The 23,855-nt window shown below is 42.3% G+C and overlaps 1 protein-coding gene across 14 annotated transcripts in view; it reads left to right on the top strand.

The window, feature by feature from the left end:
- Window positions 1–23,855, top strand: part of WDR20 (WD repeat domain 20) — a 64,805-nt gene that overhangs the window by 1,035 nt on the left and 39,915 nt on the right. The gene's annotated exons all lie outside the window — the stretch shown is intronic.

Raw genomic sequence — 23,855 nt, 5'->3', positions numbered from 1 at the left:
CAACAAGTCAGACTGTATGTGCCCAGCAAGGGAGGGATATGCCTTAAAAGCTGCTTCACAAGAACCATTATTCTGGGCGGGCGATTTTAACAGTAATTCTGGCAAGCATGTAATCATCCTCTTAAAGTATCTCTTTGAAAGAAGCAACTTATTAGAACTTTTCTTTCATTGGCTACGTAACTGTGTTCTCATTGAGAACTACTTTCTTTTGAGATACGCCGTCTGGGAGTTCACTCTTGGAAAAATGAGGAAATTAATGCCCCCCCCCCCCCCCAGCACCTGGGCGTGGGAAAAGGTGTTAACAGATTAATTTATAAATGGTCAGTGTGAAAATAAATTGTATGTATTGAAGGCTGAACGTTTCCCCGGATATACTGTATCCAGAAGCAGTGGGTTTTTGCTTGGTTACAGGATCTAGGAACGTGGCAGTGGTATCTAGATGGAGCAGGTTGTCTCATTTGTTCCCGGTGAGCCTATCTGTTAGTGTTTGCGCTAAGTGTACTACTGTGTTTGAGGTATCCTGTTATAAATTACCGCAGGGAAATCGCTTGACTTTGTTCTTTTGCAGAATTGGAAAAGTCTGAAGTAGTTAGTAGTCTAGGAGTTGAAGTTTTTAGTCCTACCCTCAACTTTGTCACTGACTTGCTGGGTGACCTTTGACGAGTTACTTAACTTCTATCTGCAGCTCTTTAAAACAGAATATTGCAGTACAGCTGTTGTGCAGTATAGCTATTGTGATTTTTAGTATTATGACTATAATGAACTTTAAAGGCCCGAAACATTCAGTAGATGTAAAATACAGTTCAGATGAGCGTTAAGAGCATCTGTCACACAGGAGCGTTTATCTTGATATTGATGCAGTGACTGAAAGGATCAGCTTTTTCTCTGAAAATAAGTTTAGAATTTTAAGTTGTTAAATTGATTTACAAAAAAATTTAAAAGTGCCTAAAGCTAAATATATTAAGTTACTAGTGTAAACATTACCTTAAAAAATTTTTTTTTCTTTTAAAGTATGCTATTTTTGAAGCATTCTAGTGGCAAACTGTATCTGTACCTGGTAGCTCTGGTTTGTATCATAAAAATAGGTCTCTTGCCTGGAAGTATCATAATGGTGCCTACTTTTAGTCCTACTCAATGAAGGATGAATTAGGAGATCTTTTCAAAACTACACCAAAAAATTATTTTAAACAAGACAAATCTTAAACATGTAAATTTGCCTTCAGCTGTATAATTTACTTGAGCACATTAACTTTTCTGTAAAATTTCATTTTCATGTGGTAATATCTTGTAGATACATTTGCATTATATGTTGGACATTTAAGCTCTTTTCTAGCCACTGTAATTTTTTAAAAAAAGCATGTCCAAGAATGAGTTTGCATTTATTTTTATTTCTGAATATAAGTGATTGTTTTTATGACTCTGTTTTCTGATTTTAAAACACAACAGATACTTTTCCTTAATTAAAAAATCTTAATTAAAGGTAACCTTAAAAACTTCAAATTTTACTTTTTGGGGTTAGGAATTATAAATCTGTATTTGACATTTCGTCGTTTTGACTCTTTAAAATTTTTTCCTTTGGGGCATATGAAGTTTTACGACAATTAATCAGATTATTTACATCATTTAGAAGATTTAAAATTGGATGAATACATTCAACTTAAATCTGACTGTGGATCTTTTATTAAAGTCTAGTTGGTTTATAGTATAGTATTAGTTTCAGGTGTAAGGCATAGTGAGGCAGTATTTTTACAGATTATACTCCATTAAAAGTATAAGATAATGGCTATAATTCCCTGTGCCATACAGTGTATTCTTGTGTCTTGTTTATTTTATACATCATTTGTATCTCTCATCCTGTACCTGTAACTTGCCCCTTCCGCCTTCCCTCTCCCTTTGGTAACTGCTAACTTGTTTCCTCTGTGAGTCTGTTTCTGTTTTACATAGATGTTCCTTTGTGTTATTTTTAGATTCCACATACAGTATGTGATGTCATGCAGTATTTGTCTTTTTCTGAGTTACGTCACTAAGTGATATTCCCTAGGTCCATGCACACTGCTGCAAATCTGGGTCTTCTAAAGACCTTAAATTATGAACTCTGTACTGTCATTGCTGAAAGCAAGGGTGGGGTCCTGGGGAAATAGAGTAGATGAGGAGGTAGTCAAAGACCTAAGCTGAGGAGTGTGATCTTGGCCCCTTGAAAACACAGGTCAGTTGCTAGAGCTGAAAGGGACCTTCAGTTTACGGAGTCTCACCCCTTTGGAGAAAGCCAAGGCTAGAGAGGATGTGCAAACTGTGAATCAGTTTTTTTCTCGAGGTAAAGAATTCATGACAAAGAAGCACAACTGAATCTAAACAGCTGTCTTAGTGAGAAGAGACCTATCTAGCTTTTTGGTTGCACAGATAACCGTATACTTCAAGCTCTTCAGAATTTACCCCAGCATTTTGCCCTGTGTAAGCTTATTGAATCTTCCAATCCTGTTAGGTAGATGAAGCATCATTTCTTTTTGGAACCAAAGTTCCGAGTAGGGTTTCTTGTGTGAAAACATCTAGTTTTATAAATTTATTTTGCTGAACTAAAAATAATATGGACACTGATTTAATACTGAGGGTAAACTCATTGTTTCAGCAAAGATTTAAGTGACTACTATGATAATAATTCTACTCGGCAAGGTAATGTGGGATACCCAAAGACGAGTGAGACCCTGCCTTTCTCCCCCAGAACTTTCAGCTACTAGCTTTCTTTATGCATTCTTTGGTTTCCTTTTTTAAAAAAAGAGGTTTTAGGATAAAGATGCCAAGGTACTGGGCTTGTTGTACCAACTCTTTGATTTTATGGAAATCTGTTGTAGCATAAATGAGAATGCCACCACTCAGATCCCTGCTTAAACATCACTTCTCAGCATATCCTTCTTTGAATTCCCAGTCTAGATAAGTTTTCCCCATCATATGTTTTTATAGCATCCTATACTTTGTCTTTCTAGAACTTTTCTCAATTTGTAATTCTCTATCTCTTCTAGAAACAAAGCTCTCTTAGAATGGAGGTCTTTCTGTTTTCTCTGTCTTCCTACATGAAGTAGACCCCTACAGTTAAATTTGTTGAGTGAATGACTGGGTAAAGCGTCTATGCCCATCTATGTCCTACTTTAAAAAGATGTTTAGAGACTTCCCTAGTAGTCAAGTGGTTAAGAATATGCCTGGCAATGCAGGGGCCCTGGGTTCAATCCCTGGTCCAGGAACTAAGATCCCACATGAACTGGAGCAACTTAGCCTTCATGCCACAACTTAGAGAGAAGCCGGTGCACAGCAACAGAAGATCTTGCATGTGGCAGCTAAGACCTGATGCAGCCACATACATTAGTTTAAAGAAAGATCTTTAGGTGCTGGAAGATGTATTCAGTTTTAGGCCTAAAATTACCATGTATCTTTAGTAGCTCATGTCTTTTAAAAGACATTTTTATTTTTATTTTTTTAATAAAAAAAAAAAACGAAAAACTTTTTTTTTTTTTTTTTTGCTGGACTACACAGCTTACAGGTTCTTAGTTCCCTCATCAGGGATTGAATTCAGGTTTCCGGCAGTGAAAGAGCCGAGTCCTAACCACTGGACTGCCAAGGATTCCCAAAATGCATTTTACTTTATTAAAAACTGACAGTACTTTTTCATATTTCTTTTTCTTTATTGTTCATTTGGCCACACCAGTTTTCATTGCAGCAGACTGGGTCTTCCGTCTTCACTGTGGCGTGTGGGATCTTTAGTCGCAACCTGTGAGCGCTCAGTTGCAGCACGTGGGATCTAGTTCCCTGACCAGAGATCGCATCTCGGCCCCCTACATTGAGAGCCACCAGTCTTAACTACTGGGCCCCCAAGGAAGTCCCCTCAAAAGATGTAATAAATTTGTTAGTTGGTAACAAATTTCTCTCTCTATATATATAACTGGGAAATTATGTAGCAAGAGACAGTAAAGTGGTAGAAAGCACCAAATGGTGCAGGTTACTTTTGATTTGCTTCTGTCAAACCATGTTACCTACCAGACCTATGTGCTATCAGACAACTTTTCAAATTTTTAAAAAATATTTTATTGAAACATAATTGATTTGCAGTGTTGTATTAGTTTCTGGTATACAGCAAAATGATTCAGTTATACGTATATGTCTATATACTTTTTCATATCCTTTTCCATTATGGCTTATTATAGGCTATTGAATCTAGTTCTCTGTGGAGGACCTTGTTTATCCTAATTTATGCCTTCTCGACCCCCCCTGTAAAATATTAGTTTGTTTATGGTTGCTCTGGGTCTCCGTTGCTGTGCGCGGACTTTCTCTAATTGCTTTAAGCAGGGCTGCTTTCTAGCTGCGGTGCTCTGGCTTCTCCTCCTCCTCTTTTTGCAGACCACAGGCTCTGGGTGCTCAGGCTTTAGTACTTGCGGCTTGGAGGCTTACAGCATGTGGAATCTTCCCAGACCAGGGATGGAACCCATGTCTCTGCCCTGCATTGGCAGGCAGATTCTTAACCACTGGGCCACCAGGGAAGTCCTCCTTCTTTTTAAATTGAATCAAACAAGTATTTAAAGCTACACTCAGAATTACTTAACATTCGAAGCAAAGAGCCTTTACATTTTGCCCGCCATCTTAAGATTCTGGGCCATCGATGTACTGTCCAGAGATTGAAGCAATTCTTACAAGAGATGAAAAGTAGAATTAGATGGTATCCAAGGCCTTTTTGGTAAAGAATCTGCCTGCAATTCAGGAGGCCAGGGTTCGATCCTTGGTTTAGGAAGATCCCCTGGAGAAGGAAATGGCAACCTACTCCAGTATTCTTGCCTGGAGAATTCTGTGGACAGAGGAACCTGGCGGGCTGCAGTCCATGGGGTCACAAAGAGTCGGACTAAGTGACTGACACACACGCAAGGCCTTTTCAGTTCTTAAGATTGTATGATTCCGTGCCCAATGATTTTTGAATGAAAATTTGTCTTTGATTGGGGAAATGTCTTCCTGACTTGGTTTCATTGACTACTTTTTGAATGGGAATTGGGAAGAGTGGGGTGTGTAGTGAAAGCAGGTTGAACATACAGTGATTCTAGGTCTTTATTGCTAGAAAAAGCTTGGGTACTCACCATGCTGAGATGAAGCTGGGGTCAGAAGGTCAGTTAATAATAATAGCCAAAATGTTTTTTGAGATGGAGTTATCCAGGAGAGTTATGGGTTGACTTGAGAGACAATGAGTGTTCCGTATAGGAAATATCAAAGTCTCTTTGTCAAAGACTGCAGGACCACCTGTTGGTGACCGGGGGATTCATGCTTCATGTGGGAGGGTGAACTACATGCCTTTTAAAGCTTTTTATCCACAGACTAGTTTTAGATACTAGATTGCTCTGAAGAAGATCATGTTCACACCCTTCTCCCCATTTGTATTTTCACACCATTCTGCTCCCCATTTATTATTTAGAAGAGGCTTAGAAGTTCAGAATTTTTTTATATCAAATTCACTTTGAGAAATCTTATACTTAGTTTAGTAGGGCACATAAGGAATTGAATGGAAATCTTTTTTTTCCCCCATTAAGGGCCACTTAATGACTTCTGAAGTATTCATATAAAGATTAATTTGACTATAGAATCATCTATACTGAGGGTGAAGCATGTTCGTTTATCGCCTAGAGCAGGCTTGAGAAACTTGCATGTGATACCTTGGTTCCCTTGGCCTTGAAGAGGAGGATGGTGCTGATACTTGGAGAGGCTCCATGGGTGGATGTGAGCCGTGGTGAGACGCTCCCAGAGCGTGTCAGTGAGAGCCAGGATCTAGGATGAGTGTCGTTCTTTCAGCAAATATCTGTGGGGCGCACCTCCCAGATACGTGGTGCTAGATCTGTCTTTGTTGTCGTTCAGTCGCTAATTCACGTCCAACTCTTTGCGACCCCATGGACTGCAGCACGCCAGGCTTCCCTGTCCTTCACTCTTTCCAAGAGTTTGTTCACACTCATGTCCATTGGGTCAGTGCTGGGCGTAGACAAAGTCTATGCCCTCAAGAAACTTACATCACCTATATGTATTATTGTTGAGTTAATCATCTAGTAATTTCTAGTGTTTATTGTATACTGGTAAAAAACTTGAGCAAGAATCAAAACGTAGTGGATTTTGTCGCTGACTAGTTTGGCTATAGGCCTAAAGAACCTCATTTTTAAAATAAATGTAAAGATTTTCATAGTCTGGTATTGTCTTAGAGACCATTTTAATTTATATCTCAGCTAGGTTAGTTTGTGTAGAAATATGAAATGTGGTCCTATTTGTTAGGAATAGACATCAAAAATAGAAATAACTTTATTTGGTAGACATTCCCAATTTTCATTTTCAGTGCATTTAAAATATCAATGACAGGTTATCCTCTGAACATCTGACATCTGTTTTTCATAACAGAGTACAAGATGTGTCTTGTTTTGAAAAAAATAATCCTCATTCATCAAGCGTTTTTTGCTGAATTGCTATATACAAGTTACTGCTATCTCTCGTGGGTGACGTGAAGGTAAATTAAGATACTTGCTATCTGTACGGAGCTTGTATTTTTGTCTTGATGATTGTAGTAGAAGTAGAAAGTGTGTGCTCGCCTCACGGCATGAGCAGCACACGAGTCCGATGGGTTCGGGGGCGAGGGTGACGTGGGGGAGTCTTTCTGTGCCTAGGGGAAGAATTCTGGGTTGGGTTTCACATAGATGATTGGGCCTGAAATGTGGTGTACGGATCACATTTTTGTAAATTCCAAAATGTGTAGCCTTGTATTTCTGATTTCAGAAATGCTTTGTCTTTACTTCTCATTGACCCTTAGTTGGCAGTTACTCTTACCTTTTCTAACCCTTTCCACTTATTTGTTATTATTACTTTAAAATTTTTATTGGACTATAGTTGACTTACAGTACTTTGTTTCAGGTATTCAGCAGAATGGATGTGTTACACATGTATCCACTCTTTTTTAGATTCTTTTCCCAGATAGGCCGTTACAGAGTATTGAGTAGAGTTCCCTGTGCTGTATAAAGAGTCCTTAACTAGCTGTGTTATATTTGGTAGTGTGTATATGTCAATCGCAATCTCCCAGTTTATCCTGCCCCCCAGTCTTACCTTTCAGCATTTTCACCAACTTCACTGCTTCTCTGACAATTGGTAATTTGGAAACTGAGTAATGTTGGTTCTGTTTTGTAGTATGGAATTTTAAACAGTAGGGTAGATGGTATTAATACTAAAAACAAGTCAAATCAGCCTGTGCTACATTAAAAAAATTATATTGTTTTATTTTGTTTTTTATGTAGTATAGTTGCTTTACAATGTCGTTAGTCTTTTCGTTTTTCATTTTAATTTTTTGGCTGTGCTGGGTCTCTGTTGCGCTCTCTTCCTGCCCTGAGCAGGGGCTGTTCTTCAGTGCGGTGCTCAGGCTTCTGGTTGCAGCGGCTTCTCTTGTTGCAGAGCTCAGGCTCAGTTGTGGTGCACGGGTGTAGTTGCTCTGCGGCATGTGGAATCTTCCGGGATCAGGGATCCAACCAGTGTCCTCGGCATTGGCGGGCGGGTTCTTATCCCCTGGGCCACCAGGGAAGTCTTGTGCTACATAACTGTAGATTTTTATGAGAAAGAAGCAAGAACCATTCATGAGAAAGGAATTTTAAAGGTTTTTATATTTTAAAATTAAGAATGGGAATATTTTTCACATATTTTCAAGTAACCATATTGTAGTTTATCCCTGTGACATTAAGCTGTTTTTCCGTCGGTTGGTTCATAGCCAGGCTCACCATTGTAGGGGGTGGGGTGGAGTGGGGTAGGTGGGGTGTGTGTGTGTGTATGTGTGTTCCTGCTACAACAGAACTGGTCCAGGTGCTCATTCTGTACTTTAATCTTTGCTTCAGAGGCTCTGTCTTGTCTTAATGTTTCATTTAATAAATGTTTGAGTGGTTTTAGGGGCTTTCTTGGTGGGTCTGGTGGTTGAGACTCCGAGTTTGCACTGCAGAGGATGTGGGTTTAATCCCTGGTTGGGAAACAGAGATTCCACATGCCTCGTGGTGCTGTCAAAAAAAAATTTTTTTTTGAGTGGTTTTATGTGAGAAGCAGTATACTGGACTCTGGGAAATCAAAGATGTGTAAGTTGATCCCTGAGCCCAGGAGGATTATCATCCAACCAAGGAGACAAGATACTCACACACTTCCTCTTTCAAGATTCCAGTGCCTGCTCTACATTGTTGTTGAGACTGAACCTCTGTGGTCAGGGAGCTGACAGTCCAGTAGGAGGATAAATGGCTGTTCATTCATCTAATATGTAATGGACCTGTAAGCCCAAAGACAAGTAAGACATGGTCCCTGGCCTAACATGACCGTAACCAGGTGTTAAGATTGATGAACGAGTGGTGGTGAGATGTATGGTGTCTGCTATTTTAGACAGTATTCACTTACTGGGGCTCTTCTTTTTTATGGCTGCAGTGTGAGGCTTGCAGGGTCTTAGTTCCCTGGCCAGGGATTGAACCCCAGGCCCTTGGCACTGAGAACACAGAGTCCTGACGCGACTGGACTGCCAGGGAACTCCCTGGGGCTTCTTAATCTGATCAGAATTTAGGAGGTATGTCAACCTAGATGGGGAGAAACATTTTACATCTTTATTTTTAACTGAACTTCTAACTGAGTTCTAATGTGCTCTTCAATTATGAACATGGGCAACAAATCACGTAGTAACAGACCTGTGACTTATCACCAGTGAAAACCACAGGTGTTTGCATATCACATTATGGCTGTTGCAGAATATCAAACATCATTTATACTCATCACTACTTTGAAATTACAGTAGTTAGTGGATCTGCTACTAGAACCCGTTATTCAGTGTGAAATAAACTTTAAAAAATCCTAAATTTGTTTAATATAGTATTACTATTAATATAATCGATCTCTTTGTCATCTTTTTTTTTGGATCTTCGTTGCAGCGCACAGGCTCCTTGTTGCCGCGCGTGGACTTCGCTCTGGGGGTGGCGTGTGGGCTTCTCGTTGCAGTGGCTTCTCTTGTGGAGCGTGGGGTTTAGAGCTCGTGGCTTGGGAGTTGTGGCTCACGGGCTTAGTTGCCATGGGGCATATGGGATCGTAGTTGCCAGATCAGGGGTTGAATCCATGTCGCCTGTGTCACAGGCAGACTTTTAACCACTGGATCACCAGGGAAGTCCCTCCTTTATACTCTTTTGTATTAAGAATATTATTATGAGGAATCCATGGTACAGAAAGTTTAAGCATCCTGAGCAGATAATCTTGGCTTGCCTTCTTCAGAGTATTGTATGTGATTAAATGTGAGGAGGGCAGCTGGTTTCTTCTGTCGGGTGAGCTTCGCTCCGTGAAGTGGTCTCTGTGGCGCCTCTGGCGGGTGGTATTTACTCAGCAGCTGAGTCTAGGATTCTGAGTCACGGGTTTGAGTGCTGCGTTTCGTTGTCCTCCTCATGGTTCTGTGCCCTTGGTGCCCTAAATAGAGGGAGAGGTACAAGGTGGACTGTGTTTCTGTTGGCTCCTGGAGTGGATGATTACAGTGTGATGTTTCCTTGTCTCAAATGCAGTGGGAACTTAGGTTTTAACAGGCTACATTTGAACTGAATTCCGACGGGTGGACGGGCAGAAGACGGAGAGGACTCTGAACGAGGGGCCTGGGAGCCCAGCGCCTAAGGATGTGGCATTTGATGGCTCCTTCTGAAAGTGCTGAGCGGCTCCTGAGGGTTGAAGCTTGTGCAGGTTTTGGGAGGACAGGGTTATATTCCTTAGTGAGTGACGGTTTAATGTTGGGTATATCCTAGCTTCTAGAACTTTCAGTATGATTTTTTGAAAGTTTTTTTTTTTTTTTACTGTATTTTCATTCTTTTGATACTGCTTCTGCAGGAACGGATTAGTCCTGTTTTAGTTAGTCCTTACAGTTCCTGGAGTGTTATCCTCTTCCAGGACTCAAGCCATCAGATCGTGTCATGCCAGCCCTCATTGGACTCTCCCCACTTTCCTTCGGTTCTCAGTGATTCTAACTCCTGCCACCCTGCTGCTCTCTCCAGCACACTCCTGTCTTAAATGCTGTGACTAATAGTTTTAACTCCCTTTGCCCACACACTCTGTTCTATCCCTCATTGAATCCAGTTCTACAGCAGTCATGTTGTTATTCCCGCCATCTTGAAAAAGGAAGGGAGAACCCTTTCTGGCCCCCACCCACTCCCTACAGGTTCTTTGCCTGGGGCAGCTTGTTGTTGTTCAGTCGCTCAGTCCTGTCCAACTCTTTGTGACCCCATGGATGGCAGCATGCCAGGCTTTCCTGTCCTTTAGTATCTCACAGAGTTTGCTCGGACTCATGTCCATTGAGTCAGTGGCGGCATCCAACCACTTTATCATCTGTTGTCCCCTTCTCCTCCTGCCTTCAATCTTTCCCAGCATCAGGGTCTTTTCCAATGACTCAGTTCTTCACATCAGGTGGCCAAAGAATTGGAGCTTCAGCTTCAGCATCAGTCCTTCTGGTGAATATTCAGGCTTGATTTCCTTTAGGATTGACTGGTTTGATCTCCCAGCAGTCCAAGGGACTCTCAAGAGTCTTCTCCAACACCACAGTTAAAAAGCATCAGTTCTTCAGTGCTCAGCTTTCTCTGCGGTCCAGCTCCCACATCTGTACATGACTACTGGAAAACCATGGCTTGGACTATACTGACCTTTGTCGACAAAACAGTGTCTCTGCTTTTAATACACTGTCTAGGTTTGTCATAGCTTTTCTTCCAAGGAGCAGGTGTCTTTTAATTTCATGGCTGCAGTAATTTTGGAGCCCAAGAAAATAAAGTCTGTCATTGTTTCCATTGTTTCCCCATCTATTTGCCATGAAGTGATGGGATCGGATGCCATGATTTTAGTTTTTTGAATGTTGAGCGCTTTTTTTTTTCCAAATATTGCTTTTTTTTTTTTTTTTTTGAATTTATTTAATTGGAGGCTAATTACTTTACATGAGTATTGAGCTTTAAGCCAGCTTTTTCATTCTCCTCTTTCATCTTCATCAAGAGGCTCTTTAGTTCCTCTTTAGTCTCTGCAATAAGGGTGGTGTCATCATATCTGAGGTTATTGGTATTTCTTCCAGCAATCTTGATTCCAGCTTGTGCTTCATCCAGCCCGGCATTTCACATGATGTACTCTTCATAGAAGTTAAATAAGCAGGGTGATAATATACAGCCTTAACGTACTCCTTTCTCAATTCTGAACCAGTCTTGTTCCATGTCCTGTTCTAACTGTTGCTTCTTGACCTGTCTACAGGTTTCTCGGGCAGCAGAGATAAGGTGTCTGATATTCCTATATCTTTTAAGAATTTTCCACAGTTTGTTGTGATCCATACTGTCAAAAGCTTTAGCACAGTCAGTGAACCAGAAGTAGATGTTTTTCTGTAACTCTTGGCTTCTTCTATGAGTCAATGGATGTTGGCAATTTGATCTCTGGTTCTTCTGCCTTTTCTAAATCCAGCTTGAATATCTGGACATTCTCGGTTCAGGTACTGTTGAAGCCTAGCTTGGAGAATTTTGAACATGACTTTGCTAGCATGTGAGATGAATGCAATTGTATGGTAGTTTGAACATTCTTTTGCATTGCCTTCTTTGGGATTGGAATGAAAACTGACCTTTTCCAGTCCTATGGCCACTGCTGAGTTTTCCAAATTTCCTGACATATTGAGTGCAGCACTTTCACAGCATCATCTTTTAGGATTTGAAATAGCTCAGCTGGAATTCCATCACCTCCACTAGCTTTGTTCGCAGTGATGCTTCCTAAGGTCCACTTAACATCGCACTCCAGGATGTCTGGCTCTAGGTGAGTGATCACAGCATCATGGTTATCTAGGTCATTAAGATCATTTTTGTATAGTTCTTCTGTGTATTCTTGCCACCTCTTCTTAATATCTTCTGCTTCTGTTAGGTCCATACCGTTTCTGCCCTTTATTGAGCCCATCTTTGCATGAAACGTTCCCATGGTAACTCTGATTTTCTTGAAGAGATCTCAGCCCCATTTCTCAGCTACTTCTTGGGCTTCCCTGGTGGCTCAGAGGGTAAAGAATCTGCCTGCAATGCAGGAGACCTGAGTTCAATCCGTGGGTTGGGAAGATCCTTTGGAAGGAGGGCATGGCAACCCACTCCAGTATTCTTGCCTGAAGAATCCCGGTGGACCGACGAGCCTGGTGGGCTACAGTCCGTGGGGTCGCATAGAGACTGAGCGACTAAGCTCAGCTTACTGCAAAGCTCCCCTGGTTGTTTGGACCCTTCAGAGTGCGGTTCGCAGACCAGCGCCATCGGTGTTGTCACCCGGAGCTTGTTGGGCTTCAGAACTGTGTCCCGCTCCAGACTTACCAAGTCAAAATCGGCCTTTTACAAGAGTCTCTAGGTGACTCAAGGGCTTTCCTCCTGACTCAGTTGGTAGAGAATTCACCTTCAGTGCAAGAGATGCAGGTTCGATCCACGCATCAGGAAAATCCCCTGGAGAAGGCAACCCACTCCAGTATTCTTGCCTGGGAAATTCCATGGACACCAGCGTCTGATGGCTACAGTCCACGGGGTCACAAGAGTCGCACATGACTGAGCCACTAAACCACCAGGTGATTGGTGTGCTCACTGCCGTTGGAGAGGTGGTGGTCGGTACAGCTTTCTCCAGTTCTTCCACTGTCTCTTCACACTTAATCCAGTCAGATTATTGTATCTTCCCGCCCTCTATTGTAAGTGTCCAATTCACTGGGATTTTTTTTTCTAGTTTACTAAGTTGTGCAACTATTACTATAATCCACTTTTAATACCGCAGAGATTGTTTTCAATTTTAATTTTGTGTAAGTTTCAGTTGGGCTTCCCAGGTGGTGCAGTGGTGAAGAATCTGCCTGCTGATGCAGGAGACTCAGGTTTGATCCCAGGATCAGGAAGATCCCCTGGAGTAAGAAATGGCAACCCATACCAGTATTCTTGCCTGGAAAATTCCATGGACGGAGGAGTCTGGCGGGCTGCTGTTCAAATGGGGTTGCAAAGAGTTGGACACGACTGAGCACACACATCAGATCAGATCAGATCAGTCGCTCAGTCGTGTCTGACTCTTCGCGACCCCATGAATCGCAGCACGCCAGGCCTCCCTGTCCATCACCAACTCCTGGAGTTCACTCAGACTCACGTCCATCGAGTCAGTGATGCCATCCAGCCATCTCATCCTCTGCCGTCCCCTTCTCCTCTTGCTCCCAATCCCTCCCAGCATCAGAGTCTCTTCCAATGAGTCAACTCTTTGCATGAGGTGGCCAAAGTACTGGAGTTTCAGCTTTAGCATCATTCCTTCCAAAGAAATCCCAGGGCTGATCTCCTTCAGAATGGACTGGTTGGATCTCTTTGAAGTCCAAGGGACTCTCAAGAGTCTTCTCCGACACCACAGTTCAAAAGCATCAATTCTTTGGCGCTCAGCTTTCTTCACAGTCCAACTCTCACATCCATACATGACCACAGGAAAAACCATAGCCTTGACTAGATGAAGTTAGTAGTAAAGTTTCAGTTACGCCCAATGAATAAATTCTGGAGGTCTGCTGCACAGCGTAGTGACTGTAGTTAGCAATACAGTATTGTGTACATCAGAACTGTTAAGAGAGTAGATCTCGTATTAAGTGTTTTTACCACGAAAAACAAAAGTGAAGTGACACAAGGAGATGTTGAGATGTGTCAGGTGCGTCTGTCACCTTGATTGTGGTCATGGTATTGTGGGGTCTTGCATGTGTGCATTCAGGAAACCCTGGTTCAGTTCCTGGGTCAGGAAGATCCAGTGGAGAATATTCTTGGGCTTCCCTTGTGGCTCTGCTGGTAAAGAATCTGCCTGCAGTGCAGGAGACCTGGGTTCGATCCCCGGGTTGGGAAGGTCCCCTGGAGAAGGCTACCCAAGCTCATCAAATTGTAAATGTTTAACACGTGCAGTTCTTTTTATGTCAATTATACCTTTATAAAGCTGTCAGAAATACATTTCTTTTTACATTTTAATTATGTAAAACATTTACGGGCTCTAATATCCAAACTATAAAACATGATTATGTTCAGAGACCTCTAGCTTCCAATTCTTTCTGACCCCTTACTCCATTCCCTTCCACTCCCTATAATCATTTTATTTGTGTCTGACTCATCTTTCTGTTATAAGAATAAGATGACATTTGAGCAGAGATCTGAAGGAATTGAGGGAACCTACTATGTATGGTATTTTGCATCTTTGTGTTTTTTTTTTTTTTTTTTTTTTGCTTAACGATATATACTGGAGATCTTTCCATATTAGTAAATCGAGAGCTTCACTCTTTCTTGTCATTGCTTTATACTCCATGCTGCGGGTGTACCCTGATTTATTTAACCAGATGACTCTCGATTGTTAATGTTTTTTAAATTACAAATAAGGCTGCAGTGAATAACTTTGCATGTGTATTATTTTGCATGGAGGCAGGTGTGTTTGTAGTATGTATTTCCAGAAGAGATACTTCTGAGTCAGAGGGTAGATCTGTACCTGTTTTTAATAAATGTGCATGTTTTTAATAGGTGTGGTCAAGCCTCTGTAGGGAGGCCTGCACTGATTTGTTCTGTACCACAGCCTCACCAGCAGTGTGTCCCCAGACTTCTGCATTTGATATGATAGGTGAGAAGTTAGTATGTTTGTTTTCTCCTTGTAGCAAGTGAGGTTGAACATCTTTCTGTATATTTAGGGTGAAATAGATTTCCTTTTCTGTGAATTGTTTCATATCCCTTACCCATTTCTCTTTTGGGTTTTTGAACATCTTGATTTTTCTAAAAGGGGAGTTCCTTATACATTACGGAGGTTAGTCCTTTGTCTATGATAATAAATTAACAGGTTTTTTTTTTCTTCTCAGATTGTCATCTGTCTTGTAACTTTGCTTAAGGATGTGTTTGTATTTGTTTTTGCCATAAAGAATTTCCGTATTTTTGCAGTTAAGTTTGTAAATCTGTAAACTTCCTTTGTAATTTTGAGCCACAGTTTTAGTATTTAGGTATTAACCAGTTGCTATTCTCCAAGGTTTAAATAAGAGGGAAATTTTACATTTTAAAATTTAGGTTTAATAAAACTATGCTGGAAGCAAGAGATGAACATCAGAGTGTGTTGTACAAGAAACTGATTATCTATAGATAATGATTCACCAGTGATTTTAGGATTTAGCATACCTTGAATATATTATGATGTTAGGTATGTTTTGTTTTGCAAGTAACAGGAAGCCAAACTCATATTTAAACTCTAAAAGGGGGCTGTATTGGCTTATGACACTGAAAACCCCCACGGTCAGGTGGGTTCAGGTGTGGGCTGATCGAGGCACCAGCTCTGTCTGCTGAGCGTCTGTGTACTCTTCTTTCCACAGTGTGTCATCCTGGCTTTGGTGGCAGAACAGTGATGGGGGTTCTAGGGTTCAGTTTCTGTACCCTGTGGCCCACAGTGAGAGCCAACATCCAGGATGAGAATAAACAGTTTTAAGCACTTTGTCAGAATAAGGACAGAATAAGGTTGTTTGTTTTAACACTTTGACAGAATAAGGTAGTTTCATAGAAGCCCCCAGCAAACCTCCTTTGACTCCTTGCCCCAAACTGGGTTACCAGCTCATTCTTGAGGCCAAGAAAATATGCGGTGTTCAGTCAATTGGGAGTCCTGACTGACTCACAACTTTCTTAAAGGGATTGAATTATATGATATCCTGATTGCTCTGGAGCTGCAGTGTGAGTAGATTCCAGACAGGAGAATAGGTCTATAGATAGATACAGGGTGGGCAACCAGGAGGTGCAGGCTACACTGAAGTCAGGTGACCCAGACGGAGTAGACGCAGCTCTTTCCTCTGGAGAAGAGCTCGCGGTGAGATGACTCAGTAAAGCAAGGAACGCAGCACGCTGCAGCTGCGCGCTGAGCGTGGCTTGGGCTGTGCAGTGTTTCTGCGTGCTCTAGAAACCTGTTTCCCTTGCTCTTACTGTTTGACTGTTATGAGTGTTCTCCCACCTTTTCACAGTGTTGGAGATTTTTGTATGAATCTTTGTCTCTTTCACCAAATGGTGAATCTTGAGGGCAGAAACCATCTTATTCATCTTATATCCATTGCAGTGCCTGTAATTGTTGTTCAGTCACTCACTTGTGTTTAGTTCCTCTTCACTTTCTGCCATTAGGGTGATGTCATCTGCATATCTGAGGTCATTGGTATTTCTCCTGGAAATCTTGATTCCAGCTTGTGCTTTATCCAGCCTGGCATTTCTCCTGATGTACTCTGCATATAAGTTAAATAAGCAGGGTGACAATATACAGCCTTGACGCACTCCTTTCCCAATTTTGGACCAGGCGTTTGTTCCATGTGTGGTTCCAACTATTGCTTCTTGTCCTGCCTACAGCTTTCTCAGGAGGGAATAAGGTGGTCTGGTAGCCCCATCTCTTTAAGAATTTTCCATGGTTTGTTGTGATCCACACAAAGGCTTTAGCGTAGTCAATTAAGCAGAAGTAGATGTTTTTTCTGGAAGCCTATACATGGTAGGCACATTGTGTTCAATTTTAAATGAATGAGTTGGTTGAAATTGCCCTCTGCTAAGGACTTACTGGAGTAAATTCAGTAATCTCTCAAAATCCCTGTCACAAGACAGGCCCGGTTCGTGTTTGCTGCCAAAGCTCACAGAGGTCGGCCTGCCAACCCCATTTGCACTGGTTGAGAGGCTCTTAGAAATCAGTCACAGCCTCAGGTCTGGTGCTGCTAGAGTTCTCCAGGCTAACCCAGGAGGCATTTGTCTGGTGTCTTGATTGCCTGGAGCTCGTTTTGTTCCGAAACAACCACTTCCTTGTCTTGGTGTCTTGGAGAAGTGCTCACACTCTCTCTTCCAGTCCCTTCTTATGTCCCATTTAATTCTAGGAATTACACAACTCCTTACATTTTTTTTTTCCCCTTCTGGATTTTGGAATAGGTAGGTGTACAGGTAGCTGGCAAAACTGAGAGTAATATTAGCTCAGCTATTAAAAAATAATGGGGGTTGTTCTTGGGGCTTTCCTTGGTGTGGCTGCAGTTTGCAATCAGAGAGATCTCAGAGGGTGCGGCACAGGTTGAGCTGGAAAGGCTCCATCAAGTCCCTGCACAGCAGGCTCTGGATTAAGCGTCCCTCCAGTTGCCACCCTTCCTGGCGTCCCTCTGGAGTCTCTGCCCTTGGACTCAGGCCACCTTTCTCTCTTCCTCGTGGCCACGAGCCGACTGCCTTGCTGTCTGTTCATTGAACGCCTTGGTGCCTGCCTCACAGCCTCCCTTTCCACTCCAGTTCTGGCCACCATGCTGGGTGGTTTCCTGTCCACTGCGTAACCCATCAGGCACCGTGGTGCCTCAATTTCTTGCCTTGTGTGTCCACCTCCTGTCACCTCCTGTAGTCCACCTCTGGCACTCCCTTTCAAAGTGACACTCTGAGTCTTGTCATCAGCTGAAACAGCTTTAGCTCCAGAATCACTAATCCAGATGGAAACACTTGTCCTTCTGCCCTAGTGTGACCTTGGCTCCCACTTCTTTGATTTCTCCAGCATATAGGTTACTCAGCGTCAAAACTGTTGGGCGCCATGCAGCCCAAAACTTTGTTGACCTCTCAGCAGCAGTGGACACAGTTGATCGTCTTCTCTTCATTGAAGCCCTCCTTGTCTTGCATGACACTTAACTGTGACTGTCTTTCTCCTTCTCTGCACCACGTCTGTCCGGCCACTCTGCTTCACCTTTGTCTGCTCCTTCTGTTCTTCCTAGTCTCTAACTGGGTTTCCCTGTGGCTCAGTCCTGTTCCTTTTCCTTTCTTACTCCCATGATGTGGACTACAGATACTTCTCTGTATCTTTTGTTCCAAATTGTTTCTGCCTTTTCTCACCACCCCGCAAAGGGAAAAGTATTTATTGCAACAAGTTAATCCAGTGGGTATTCCCCAGGGAGCAGAATCTGTTTGTGAAGGCAGTTAAAGAGATCGAGGCCTCCTTGGTGTGGCCTGTGCTGCAGCAAAGCCCCGTCTCTGTCCCTGTCCTCTCTGGAGCCTCCTTGGCGGTGGCTTCTGCCGGTTCCTCCTGCCCTGCTGCCGTCAGCTTTCCAGGCCGTCTGTCGGCCGTCTGTCAGCCGTCGTGGCAGGCTGCGGGCGGGCTGTGGCCCCTGCAGAGCGGGCCTGCCCTGGAGTTGCTGGGCTACCTGAGCTGCCATTCGTAGGCAGTCCCTGGCCGCAGTCACCAGCTGGAGCTGCGCCCCTCCTTCGTATTTCACCTTTTTTCTAGGACAGTCTTGTAAGAGTTTGTCAAATTTTGTTTCACAGAATTGGGTGTTCCTTTGCTTTCTGTTTTTTATTAATAAGATCTATCTTTACCTCCTTTGTTTTCTTTGTACTTTCTCTAGATTTCTGGCTTGAAAACATAGGTTATTAGCCTTTGTTGCTTTTTAATGATGTGCTCAAACTGTAGAATTTCCTCCTAAGCGTTACTTTGTCGCCCGTGCGTTATGCATGTGGTGATACCGCCACTGTGCTCAGGCTCTCAGTTGTGTCCGACTCTCTGCCACCCACAGACTGGAGCCCACCAGGCTCCTCCGTCCATGGCATTCTCCAGGCAAGGATCCTGGAGTGGTTGCCGTGCCCTCCTCATCATTGTCATTAAGATCTAAATATTTTGTTACTTCCATGTTTATTTCCTCTTTAACCCTGAATTTCTAAACAGACATTTTAAAGTTACTATTCATGGTGTTGTTTTGTTATTAATTAACTTATTCTCGTGATATCGTCATAGAATGTTTTTTTTTAATATCAGTTACTTGAAAGGTAATGATCTTTTTTCCTTGTAACCTAGTTAAAATGTTTCATGTATTTTTAAAAGAATGTGTATCCTCTGTTAGGCTCCGGGTGACATATCTCTGTATGTGTGTTTGATAAAGGTTTTAATGCTGTTCACATTGCCCATATCTTTACAGTTATTATGACTGCTTTATTTATCAATTTTTGATAGGTGTGCGTTAAACATCTCACTGTGATATTCTGTTTTCAGGATAGGAAGTTCTGTTTCCAAAATTCTGTTTTGAGGGTTGGAAAATCAGTTTATTTTTGTTAATATTGGCATGGAATGTTTTCCTATCCCTTATTTTCATCTTTTTTATGTAGATTTGTTTTTGATGTTTTGGTCCTTTGAAATGTTCCTTGTTCCATCGTTATCTGTGACGCTTTCTTCTCTTTCTCTCTTCCTCGCTCCACCTACTCTGGCAGGAATTTCTGTTGGTTTTATCTCCAGAACACGCGTTGAGTGCATCTGCTCTGGCTTTCACTGCCGTCACTCATCTCACCCGGGCACGTGCAGCCTGCTGACTGGTCTTTTCTGTGGCGGGGCTGCCTTACCTGGGCTCGTGGGGTCGTAGTTCTGACCTGCATCCCGCAGTGCTCGCAAGGCGTCCTAACCACGGGCCCTGGGCAGCCTCTGGCTGGGCTTTTGCTTCGCTCCTCTCATTTATTCTCTGTGCAGTAGCCTGAGTGATCTTTAAAAATGTAAATCTGATTGTTGCTCCCAGGCTTAAAATCTTTCAGTGTTAAAATGTGTTCACTGGTTCTTGTTGCTTTTAGCATGAAAAACAAAATTATTAACATGGCCCACTGGGCCCCGCGTGAGCCGGCTCTAGCTTACTTCATCACCCTCTGTCCCCCTCACTGTATCATTCTGACTCACTGGCGTGCCTTTTAATTCTTACCACCAGCTTTACCTTCTTGCCGCAGATTCTTCTTGTATCAGCTTCCTTTGCACGGAATGCTTCCACTCCCGGCCCCTTCACCTGTTCATTCCTCCTCCTCGAATCTTAGCTCACATGCCCTTTTCTCCCAGGCCTCTTGCCCTGACAGCTGACGAGGCCAGGCCTCCTGTTACCCCTACCAGGTCTTTCGTCTTTCTAGCACGTCACAGTCAGTCAAAGAAAAACTGATTTTGAAATTTAATGTTCCTCTTCTTCCTACCACATAAACTAGATTGTGAACTCAGCAGGGCTGACTCCATCTAATTCATTCCTAAACCCCCATGTCTAACTCAGTGCCTTTGATGCTGTAAAGGCACTCTGCAAATACTTGAATGATTGGATAAATGTGTAAGTAAATGATTGTCGTGTGTATTGACAGTGGGTAGATTATGGTAAGCGTGTTGTCTTGTATGTAGTTGGCACTTGGTTAACTACTCTGCTCTTTCTCATCGTGTTTTGTGAGATGTATTTAAAGAATAGCAAGCTGTACCCATCTCACTCTAACTTGGTGCTCTCTCTTTCCCCTTCGTCCACACACACCTTACCTGAGCACTGGCGACGGGTAAAGGCAGGAAAACAATTAAGAATCCTGTTCAGTGTAAAGTGTTTTGTTTTAAATTTATTTTCTTTCCTTATTTTGGCCGCGTCGGGTCTTCATTGCATGCAGGCTCTCCTCTGGCTGCTGTGAGTGGAGTCCTCATTTCGGGGCGTCTCTTGTGGGGCGCGGGCTCCAGGCACGTGGCCTTAGCAGTGGTGCGGGACGTGGTTGCTCCGTGGCAGGTGGGACCTTCCCGGACCAGGGATTGCGCCCATGTTCCCTGCGCTGGCAGGCGGACCACTGGACAACAGGGAGATCCCTAAAAGGTTTTCTTAGAAGGAAAGTCTGCTGATCACTCAAATTACTAATGAGTTTGTCCTGTAGGAGTTTCTCCTTCATTGGCAGCAATAAAAAGGAAAGATTTTTTTTCTCCCTTTAAAGTTAAGATATGTTTATGGTAGAAAATTTGAAAATATCAAGGAAGAAAAAAAGCCCTTATCCCATCTGTTAATATTTTGGTGTTTTTCCTCCCAGTCCTTTTTTAGGTGCTCAGTTATGTATTTTAAGCATAATTGAGGTCCCTAGTATCTAACACTGTGCCTGGCGCAGTGTAAATGCCCGTTAAGTATTTAGAGAACGTTCCCAGGTGTGTGTGCTGTTTGGTATGTAGCTCCCTCCCTGCTTCATGTCTCTGCCCACGTGTCTTCCTGTCAGAGACACTTTCTGTTACCTCTTCCCAGGAGGGCTCTAATCACCCTTCCCCTCAGCCCCACCTCTCCCCTTTCCTGACTGGGCTTTCTTCATAGCCTTTTCCACTCTCTGATGCTTGTTTTGAGTAGTTGCTTACTGGCGGTGTCCCTCCTAAGTCCACAAGAGGAGGGGTTTATTCTCTTAGCTGAGACTCAGTGCCTAAAGCAGTGCTTGGCACATGTGGAACTCAGTAGTAACTGGATAGTGAAAGCAATTTATTTTCTCAGGTATCTTAGTGAGAAAATCTTCATTGAGAATATAGGTACCTCATTTAGGAATAGGTACCTTTAGAACATCACCCCAGTGCCATTTACAGTTGCCAGGACATGGAAGCAACCTAACTGTTATCGACAGATGAGTGGGTAGAGATATGATATATACGTTAATGCATATATACAGTGGAACAGTACCCAGCCTTAACAAAAGAATGAAGTAATGCCATTTGCAGCAACATGGAAGTACCTAGAAATTATCATACTAAGTGAAGTAAGTCAAAAAGAGAAAGATACCATGTGATATCGCTTATTTATTTACAAAACAGAAACACACTCACAGACTTAGAAAACAAGGTTGTGGTTGCCAAAGGGTAGAGGTGCGGTGGACGATAAATCAGGAGTGTGGGATTAGCATGCACACATGGTGCGCTCACTCGCTCAGGCCTGTCGGGTTCTCTGTGACCCCATGGACTGTAGCCCGTCAGGCCCTCTGCCCATAGGATTTCCCAGGCAAGAGTACTGGAGTGGGTTGCCATTCCCTTCCAGGGGGTCTCCTGACCCAGGGATCAAAGCTGGGTCTCCTGCGTTGCAGACGGATTCTTTACCATCTGAGCCACCAGGGAACACCACTGTGTGTAAAATAATCAACAGGGACCTGTAACACAGGGAACTCTGCTATCTTAGAGTAGTCTAAATGGAAAAGAACCTGAAAAAGAACAGATGTGTGTGTGTGTGTGTATAAACTGAATCATTTTGCTCTACACCTGAAACTAACATATTGTAAATCAATTATACTCCAATATAAAGTAAAAATAAAAAACGTAGGTATTATGACTTCTCATAGGCATATTTTATCTTGTATATAGGTGGTGCATGCACACGATTCAAAGTTCACGTGGCACGCAGTGCAAAGTCTCTCCTACCCTGTCCCCTCGCCGCCTCGTCCCCAGTCTCAGAAGTGACCAGTGTTAAGTTCATGTGTGTGTTTCCAGAGACAGCCTGTGGTTCCACATGTAAAGTCACAGGCATATTCCTCCCTCCTTAAAAGAAAAATGTAACTTTCAGCATCTGTGCTGTTTGGTACCTTCTTTCTGTTTGTTTTGTTTTATAAAATGTATTTTGGAGATTATTCTTTGTCAGCATGTAAAGCTCTGTATTTGTGAACAGCTGCACAGTATCCCGTTGTATGACTATATTGTAGTTCCTTCTTTGATGAACACTGAAGTTGTTTCCAGTCTTTAGCTGTTACAAACTGTGCTGCAGTAAATATTGATAACCTTATATATATGTCATTTGCCATGTTGCTAGTATTTGAGGAATAAATTCCTGTGAGTGGAATTGCTGGATCAAAGGAATGAGTGTTTGTACTTTTTACGGACACGGCTTATCTTCCACAGGTTATACCAACTTAGACCTCAGATAGTGTGCTGTTACTTGATCGTTGCCAATTTGACAGGTGAAAAGTGATGTAAGTGGCATCATATGTTTAATTCATTTGTATTTTCTGTGAGTTGTCCATGTCCTGTGCCCATTTTTCTACTAGGATTTTGGTCTTTCTTTTGTTAAAAATTGACTTGTAGGAGCTTTCTTTTATGTAAAATTGGCCTTTAATTTGTGATCTCAGTTGCAAACATTTGGTTCCATCGGCCAGTTGTTTTCTGATTTTGCTCATGGTGGTTTTTCCTAGGTAAAAATTTTATCTTTTATAGGAAAAACATACTTATCTTTTCCTTTCTGGTTATGGGTTTGGGGTCATACTTAGCCTTTATGATTTATTTTTTAAAAGCATCATGATGTCTTCTTATACTTCTGAGGTTTCATTATTTATGTTTGCTATCTCTTTGGTACTGCTCAAGTTTTTTCTGGAATAAGATGTGAGATGGAGTTTCAACCCCTTTTATTTATTTTAAAATCTTAGAATTTTTAGAACTTCTTATATCTTACTTGAGAAATAATCTGTCAGCAGTTTTCTGCTGAACTCTAAATGGATCATGTGTAATTTTTCATTATAAGTTGTAATTATTTTTGGCCATACCACACAACCTGGTTCCCTTACCAGGGATTGAACCCGGGCCCTCAGCCGTGAAAGCACAGAGTCCCAATTGCTGGACCTCCAGGGAATTCCCAAGTTGTAGTTATCTTTGTCTTACTAATGTGGACCTAAAATAATAATTGAGATTCAGTCTATTGGTAAGCATTGTTTTGAGATAAATTTTGCAGAGTTTTCAATTGGTAAGTAAAGATTAAGATTAGTAATAATAGATGTAATGATAGCTAATTAATATTGTGTACTACACCTAAGGAACATGCTTAGTAAATGACTTAAAACTAAAGAAATAAGAAATTTTATCCCCTCATTTGAGTGAATCATGTTTGAGGTCTCTTTGCTCTCTTGATTAATGCCTAGCTCTGCCAAGTTAATAAATAAGAGTTTACTGGGGCTTGACTCTTGTATCTCGTAGACTCCCTTTATGGACCGTCATTGTGCAGAATGACAGTCCTGAAGATCCTGGCTGTAGTGCCAGAGGAGGCTTTGGGATTACCCACACGGGCTCAGTGATGGCCTTCAGACTTTTGCTGTCTTCTGATTGCATGCTACTTAGCCTGG

The sequence above is a fragment of the Bos grunniens genome, chromosome 21, assembly GCF_055505025.1.
Source record: "Bos grunniens cultivar Pamir isolate PY7600 chromosome 21, Bosgru_T2T1.0, whole genome shotgun sequence".
Lineage (NCBI taxonomy): Eukaryota > Metazoa > Chordata > Mammalia > Artiodactyla > Bovidae > Bos > Bos grunniens.
This window is presented reverse-complemented; position numbering and strand designations above follow the sequence as displayed.